Below are 8,398 nucleotides of genomic sequence, written 5' to 3'. Positions count from 1 at the left end.
TGTGAGGATTTTTGTTTTCTTTATATTGAGACGAAATCCAATCTTTTACCAGTAGGGTTGACCGTTTTCACGTGTCACAGTCATATGCATTTCTTCTTCCATGAACCAGTGACCATGCTGTTTGTCCACTTTTCCTGTTAGCTTGTTGGTCCTTTGATTTCTCTGAGCTTCTTACCTGTTAGGGACACTGATTCTTTGCTGTGAAATGAGTTGTGTTTGTCCAGTTTGATGTTTGTTTTTTTACTTTAATCCTGGTCATGTGTACTTTTTTTGTTATATAGTTCAATTTATCCATCCTTTCCTTTGTGACTTCTGAGACTTGAGTGATAAATTTAAAATGTTTGTTTTTGAAATGTGTCTTTTCAGTAAACAAAGAAAAAACATGTAACAAAATACAAAAACCGATTACTTGTAGGTCAAGACACATGGTTGACCTGGGTAGACTAATCATTAAGAAGTTTTAAGTAAATATTCTTTAAACATTTTGTTGGAATCGACTTAGAGGAGAGGGTAGAGGTGGAGGAGGGAGACAGTAGGTGGCAGCATAGCCTCTACTTCATGTCCTGAGCGTCCAGGTCTGGGCGTGAACATGCGTCCCTCACACAGGAAAACAAATACTCTGAGGTAAACAGGACCCACCTTCCTCAGAAGGCAGGCTGGCACCTGGCTAGGACTCTTGGCCTGTCAGATGGGTAAGGGCTCCCCCACCACACACACACCTGAAATAGCCTACTCAAAATATTCCTTCCAGGCACACAGAATACATTCCCTGAGAAGGTTGTCAATGCAGTTTTCTTCATCTGGTTGTATTTTAAGGGTTGGTTTAGGGTTTGGGTGACACGTGCCCAGAGGTATCTACCCATCAGACCACACTTCCAACCTGGCTGTGCTCTGATCAACAGTATGAACAGAAACGGTCTCCTCAAATCAGATACAGGAACTGCAGCTCATCCCCCTGGGAAAGCTGCATGAGGGTTGGCAATAGTTTAGGAGGAAGAAGACAAGTCTGATGGACGGTGAAAGGAAGCAGCTGGGTGTGGGGAGGGACGCGACTTACTCTGTATGTGAGGAGCAGAGGGTTCTGAAAGGGAAATGGTGCTATGGTGCCCCAGGTGTCTTCAGTGGGTAGGATGCCAAGTTGGGTTGTGCATTAACCAGCTTAACTAGAAGAGTACCTCAGTGGGGAACTGAGCTGCTAACTAAAAGATTGGGGGCTCTGGTCCTTGGTGATCTAATTCAGACAAAAACTCAACCACTGAAAACACTGTGGAGCAGTTCTACTCTGAAATGCATGAGGTTGCCATAAGCCATGAGTCAAAATCAACTCAATGACAACTTTGCTGGTTTTTTGTTTTTTTTTTTAAGAAGCCATTCTAGACATATTTTCCCCCTAATTGCCTTCCCTCTTCAGTGACATTTTAATACTATGGATATACCATGTATCTGTTTATGTATTATTTGTGTATCTGTGCTTTATAAGAGTACGATTTTGCAACCCCCCCCCCAAGAACCAGCTTTCACCCATTTGGGGGCAATATGACTCCCATTGAGAATACACAGTATAAGGCCCTTGCAGCACTGTTTATAATAGCAAACGATCGAAAATAGCTTCAATGTCCATCAGTAAAGACTAGCTACATAAAATATACTATGTCCAAAGAATGCGGTACTACACAGCCCCCCACACACACACAGAAAAGAAGGAGGATCAAAACCACAATGAGATACCACTTCAACACTCAATAGGATGACTGTTTTAAGAAAAAAAATGGAAAATAGCAAGTGTTGGCAAGGAAGTGGAGAAATTGGAACTGCTGTGCGTTGCTGATGGAAATGTAAATTGGTATAGCCACTGTTCTTCTAAAAGTTTGGCAGTTCTTCCAAAAGTTAAACAAAATTAGATGTTTACGAAATAGTGCTGTTTTTGTAAAAACACAGAGGAAGAAGGGATATATGTATTTGCATGGGCCTAAATAATCACAGGAAGAAGTAAGTAAAAGTTTAGTTAGCACTCAGCTCCTCACTCCAAGACTGGCCGCTCAAACCCGCCCAGAGTCACCTCCAAAGAAAGGCTGCTCATCTGCTTCAGAGGAAGCAGCCGCTGCAGACCTACGGAGCACAGTGCTGACACCAGGGCTGACCGTGAGTCAGAGTGGACTCAACAACAGCTACTTTTTTTTTTTTTTTTTTTAATGACATTTGTATGCTTATAGGCAAGAAAACTGGGTGACAACAGGACAACGCTAGAAGATAAACTTTTGACTGTATGCCCTGTGATCGTGTAAGATATCCAGACAGAAAATGAAAAGTAAAAAAATCTGACTTAAAGTTAGCATGCATGCTTTTTGGTGGATCGTCTTAAAATATTATTGTTAGTAAAATGAGTAGTGTCTGCCCTTACATTACCAGTGGCAGGGTTCTCTCAGCTGGATTTAAGGACCGGGTCAAATAGCAAATGATTTTTGCCTCCAGTTTCTATTTCTTCAACATTGGAGTAAGGTTTTTTCACTGTGAGGTTTTCTGTAACACTTCCTTAATGGTAAGAAAGCTCTATGGTGAACTCAAGATTGGAATTTCCCCAACTCTGCATTTTCATCTCTCTGTTCAAACACAGTTAATTCCCACGTAGCCATACGCTGATTATTCACAATATTGAGGTTTATATAAGAATTTTCCATGCCTGCCACAGTAACTTCTGTCCTTGCCTTTTGTCCAGAAAAGTGTACTTGCCTGATTTAGTCTGAGACCGAAATTTCCCCAGACATTCCCACCTTCAATGATTCATTTTCTAGGCATAGAGATCTAGGGAGCAGTTTATGCATTCACCTGGCCAGTTTCTTCCCCTTTCTCTCCTTAAGATTGTCACCCTATTGGACAATACACTGGACTGCTCTGCTAAGCTCTTATCTAAATTTAGTCATCAGGGTGCCATGAACAAGTATTAAGTGAGTCCTGACTATGAACTCAGCACTAAAACCACTCTTGGTATAGATTAGTTCAAAAGTTGCTATAAGGGCTTTTAGGTGATGGTTGACTTGTTGCAGTAATCACAAGCAAAAAAAAAAACAAAAACAAAAAAATGCAGACAACTGCTGACACTCTTTTCATAATGCATGGATGTGCTGTGAAAATTGTAGCAGATCCAAAAATGTTAGCTGTCAACACCTGGGATGTTATTGTGTTGGTATTTTTACATCACCATTTATCAACATTTGAATTTTAAAAGTTTGAAAATATGATTTTCCTTCAAAAATAACTTATGACGCCACTCTGGCTTTGGTGAAAGGACCCAGAGACCCTTCTGGGCCGTGTGGTCCAGCCAGGAGTGTGAATGCAAGATGCAGATCTGTGTGTAACCTACAGGGATGTGGCCTGCCTACTGAGGTGTCCGGATTGGTGGAGACTGGGGGAGGTCAGGAGCATGAGGCGGGTAAGGAGTCACAGGGGATGTGTAGGGGCTATGGGAATTGGAAAGGCAAATGACCCTCTAAGGGGCTTTCTTAGGTGATGGAAGATGGTCCCCTAATTGACCCGCTGCAGCCACAGTTGATAGCAGAAAGAGCTGTGACATGCTACTCCAGTTCCAGGAGGCTGGACTTCGTGTCAACCACCTTGAATAAGACCAGTTTGAAGCTGTTTCACGTCACAAAGAACCTCTTTCTGTCCTCACCTAACAGATCTTGCTAGTGCCTAGACCCGTAGAGATTACCAAATTATAGTATAAGATTTTTTTTTTTCACTCTGATTTTCATCTAAGTGGTTGTTGGTTTTCATTTTTCCCTTGAGAGAAAAATAGCTAGTTGTATTTTTAGCAACTGGAAGTTTTCTACTCCTTTGATGTTTATGAAAACTTGTTTCAATTTCCCAATTGAAGCATAATTAAGTAAAATGCAGAATATTGTATTTTAGATTTATTCTGGAAATAATGAAGGGACATTTATCATTAGGATGTGGAGTAGGTCTCAGAATCCACAAAGGGAAGCTGAAAAAGGAGACAATTCTGATAAAGTAGGTAACTTGACCACACCGATCTGCCAATCTGTCTTACTGTGGTGGCTTTGAGTTCCTATGATGCTGGAAGCCATGGCACTGGTATTTCCAATACCAGGAGGGTCCCCCATGGTGGACAGGTCTCAGCAGAGCTTCCAGACTAAGACAGACTTGGAAGGAAGGCCCCGTGATCTACTTCTATCAATCAGCCAATGAAAACCTTACGGGTCACAATGGAATATTGTCTAATATAGTGCAGGAAGATGAGCCCCTAGGCTGAAAGACATTCTCAATGTGCAGTGGTCACAGCAATGCACGGGAGCCAGCACTGACCATGAAGATGGTGCCAAACCGCTCACTGTTTCCTTCTGTGGTACATGGAGTCAGCGTGAGTGGGCACCGACTCAACAGAAACACACAACAACAACAACAAAGTAATTGAAACTGTTAGCCCAGCTGTTGGAGATGAAGCCATGCTCCTGTGGCTCTATTAAGATTCAGCATCCAGGTCAAGCACTCAGCCAGGGGAGGGCAGGGCACTTGACTGGCAGAGTCACTAAGGCCACAGGGATTAGGGGACAGAAGGAGAATCAAATGCTGCAGCCCAAAGAAGGGAGAAAGGATTCTGAGCAGGTGAAATCTGTAGATTCCTTTACAGACACTACATTTATTTTGTGCTCTTCACCCTTTTCTTGTTCTTCATTTGTTAAGCTGTCACGTTCAAGTCCCCAGAATTTCCAGAGCCTTGAATGAAGGGTTCAAATCTCTTCCTTTGAGGAGCTGAGAATCAGACACACTGACTCGTCCACCAACCAAACCAAACCCACTGCTACTGAGTCGATTTCTGAACTTATAAGACAGACTTATGTCTGTGCCTGTAGAACAGAGAGAGGCGCTGGTGGCATAGTGCCTAAGGCATTTGACTGCTAACCAGAAGGCTGGAGGTTCAAACCCACCAGCCACTCCTCAGAAGGAAGACCAGGCAACCTATTTCTGTGGATACACCACCTTGGAAAGATTTGACTCGATGGCGTGAGTTTGGTTTTTGTTTTATAGAACAGAGTAGAACTGCATGGTAGGGTTTCCAAGGCTGTACTCTACAGAAGGAGAGTGAGTGCCACTCTGGTGGGTTCAAACTGTCCACCTTTCGGTTAAAATGGAATGTTTAACCACTACACCACCTGGGCTTCTGTCAATGAACTCCAAACTAAAACCAAGCTCACTTCCATCAAGTCGATTCCAACTCATGGTGATCCCCATTGGGTTCCCAAGGTACTGAATCTTCCTTCCAAGGAGTGGCTGGCAGATGTGAACCACAACTTTCTGATTAACAGTTAAGTGCTTTAGGCACTATGCCACCAGAGCTCCTTGTTAATGAATTGTTGCTGTTGTTATTATGTGCCATCAAGTTTGACCCGAGTCATCACTACCCCTCCCTGGCTTTCCGAGGCGGTATCACTACGAAAGTAGATTGCCCAACCTTCCTTCTGAGTAGTGGCTGGTGGAAACGACTATTGTCAGTCCCTTGCAATGCCATAGGTTTCCACCAGGCGTCCTCGTTGCACAAGCTTTTAACCTCTGCTTCTAGAAGATTGGCTTCCTTAAGATCACAACCTTGAAAACCGTTTGGAGAAGTTCTCTGCACACAGGAGGTGGTCATGAGTTAGAATCCATTGGAGGGCAACTAACAACAGCAAGAACCATTTAAATTCATTTGACTCTGTGACTCTCACAATGAATTCTTTTGATTTGTTGACACCTTCCCTGCACCACTAATACAGGGATAATCTGTATGACTATCTTGGAAACATCTGTGGGAAACAAGAAAAAGCATGGGCTCTGGAACCTGAAGACACTACTTCGGCCTCTGTTTACTGGCTGTGTGATTCTGGCCAACTACATAAACATCTTTCAACCTCCGATCCATTCCTAACTGTGTCTTTAAGTCTTTAAGTGGAATTTGTAGGTAAGTTGGAACAGATGCATACAGTTCTTACCTTACTTTAGGGCAAGAAAAGGCTCAGAGCTTTATCTATGACTTAGAAGCTGCACATGCAGCAAGTACAGGTGATTGTGATGAAGCATTTGTTGCCAGTAGGGGTTGGTTCAAGAAGGTCTGGTGGTGCAGTTACGGTATTTAGCTGCTAACCAAAAGGTCAGTGGTTTGGGCTCACTGACCTCTCCACAGGAGAGAGACAAGGCAGGCTGCTTTTATAAAGATATATACAGCCTTGGAAACCCTACAGGGTCACTATGCGTCAGAATCAACTCGATGGTGGTGTATAGGGCTTGGTTCAGTCATTTCAAAGTGAGGGCAAATTTATATAAAGTACAAGTTGTCTGTAAGGTGTGCATTCATAACCCAGGGCACTGCCTGTAACAGGCATATTGATAACTCATGAGCTGATTTTCTGAAGAGAAAATGAGGTAAGACATATCTTTAACATAAAGTGTTCACCCCGTTGTTGGGAGCTGTGGTGTCCTCCTGACTCACAGTGACCCCATGTGACAGATTAGAAGTGCCCCATAGGGTTTCCTAAAATGTAATTTTTACAGGATTAGATCTCCGGGCTGGGCCCCTGCACAGCCATTGGGCAGGTCTGAAGCACCAGCCTTCCAGTCAGCAAACAAGTGTTTAACCGTTGCACCAGCCAACGCAGTCAAGTCTATTCCAGTTCATAGCAACCTCACAGCTATGAGTTCAGGCACCAGGGCTCCTCTTATTCTGCCTAACCTTCTGTAAATATTGTCCCCATAATGCTTCTGTGGGAGCTCTGACTTCACTGCCTGCTGACCCCCAGCTTCTTCCTTGCACCCCGCCTGCCCTCCCAATTCAGTCACTCCCCCAGCACTGCGGCTCTGTAGACCTTTGAAAACCAGAAACCAGTTGCCATAAAGCCAGCTTGACTCATGGTGACCCCATGGGTGTCAGAATAGAACCGTGGTCCATAGCATTATCCATGGCTGAGTTTTCAGAAGTGGATCATCAGACCTTTCTTCCAAGGTGCCTCTGTGTAGATTTGAACCTCTAACCTTTCATTAACTATTATACCACCCAGGGACCCACCTCTGAAGACAGAGACCAATAATCCCAAACTGTGGGGTGATAGGGACTTGGACAGCAATTCATGATGGGTCAGGCAGCATCTCTGAGTTAACAGTAATGGATGTTAAGTGTTGGTTCTGGGACAAGCGTATTGTAATTGTTTCCCAAGCGTTTGTCCCTTGTTCCCTATAAATATCCTTCAAGTAAAATAATAGAGCCAGATCTTCTCTGCCCTATACTACAGTGGCTATTGAACACTTGGAATGTGGCTCGTCCCAAATGAGATGTGTTTTAAAGTATAAAATTCAGGCCAGTTTTCAATATTATAATCAATATAAAATTTACTGAGGAGATATCTTGCCTCTATTTTAACATTGAGTGTGTGTTCAGATACTATCTTAGATATATTGAATTAAGTAAAATATTAAAATTGATGCGACTACTAGAAAATTCTTAAGAGCCATGGTGGCACAGTGGTTAAGAGCTTGGTGGTGAAGCAAAAGGTCAGTGGTCCAAACCCACCAGCCACCCTGCAGAAGAAAGATGTGGCAGTCTGCTTACCTGAAGATTACAGCCTTGGAAAACCTATGGGGGAGTTTTACTCTCCTATACTTCTGTAGGGGAGTTCTGGTGGCATAGTGCCTAAGGCAGTTGACTGCTAACCAGAAGGCTGGTGGTTCAAATCCACCAGCCACTCCTGGGAAGGAAGGTTGGGCAATCTACTTCCGTACTGATACTGCCTCAGAAACCCAAGGAGGGGTCACTATGAGTTGGGACTGACTGGACAGCACATAACAACAACGTTGTTGTTGTTATATGCCGTTGAGTCGGACTGACTCATAGCGACAACATAGAGTCAGTATAAGTCGGAATTGATTAGATAGCAATGTTTGTTTTTTTTTTCTGTACTGTTGTTATGTGCCATTGAGTCAGACCGGACCCACAGCAACCCCTCCTTGGGTTTCCAAGGAGGCATCACTATGAAAGTAGATTGCCCACCCTTCCTTCCGAGGAGTGGCTGGTAGGTTTGAACCACCAGCCTTCTGGTTAGCAGTCAAGTACCTTAGGCACTATGCTACCTTTTAGGTACTAGAAAATGTAAAATTATATATACAACTCACCTTATATTTATATCGTAATAAAATAGGGCACCTGATGGTGTGATGTTAAGCTCCCAACTGCTAACTGAAAGGTTGGAGGTTCAAACCCAGACAAGAGATCAATGGGAGAAAGATCTAATGATCTGTTCCCTGTAAATATTACAGGTAAGAAAACCCTAGTGGGCAGTTCTCCTCTGTCACATGAAGTCACTATGATTCAAAATGGACTCAATAGTATAACAACAATAATATATTATTATTG

The sequence above is a fragment of the Orycteropus afer genome, unplaced genomic scaffold (genome assembly GCF_000298275.1).
Source record: "Orycteropus afer afer isolate SDZICR_OR568_19922 unplaced genomic scaffold, OryAfe1.0 scaffold00322, whole genome shotgun sequence".
In the NCBI taxonomy this organism is placed as follows: Eukaryota; Metazoa; Chordata; class Mammalia; order Tubulidentata; family Orycteropodidae; genus Orycteropus; species Orycteropus afer.
The sequence above is the reverse complement of the archived record's forward strand: the minus strand, read 5'-3'. Positions refer to the sequence as shown.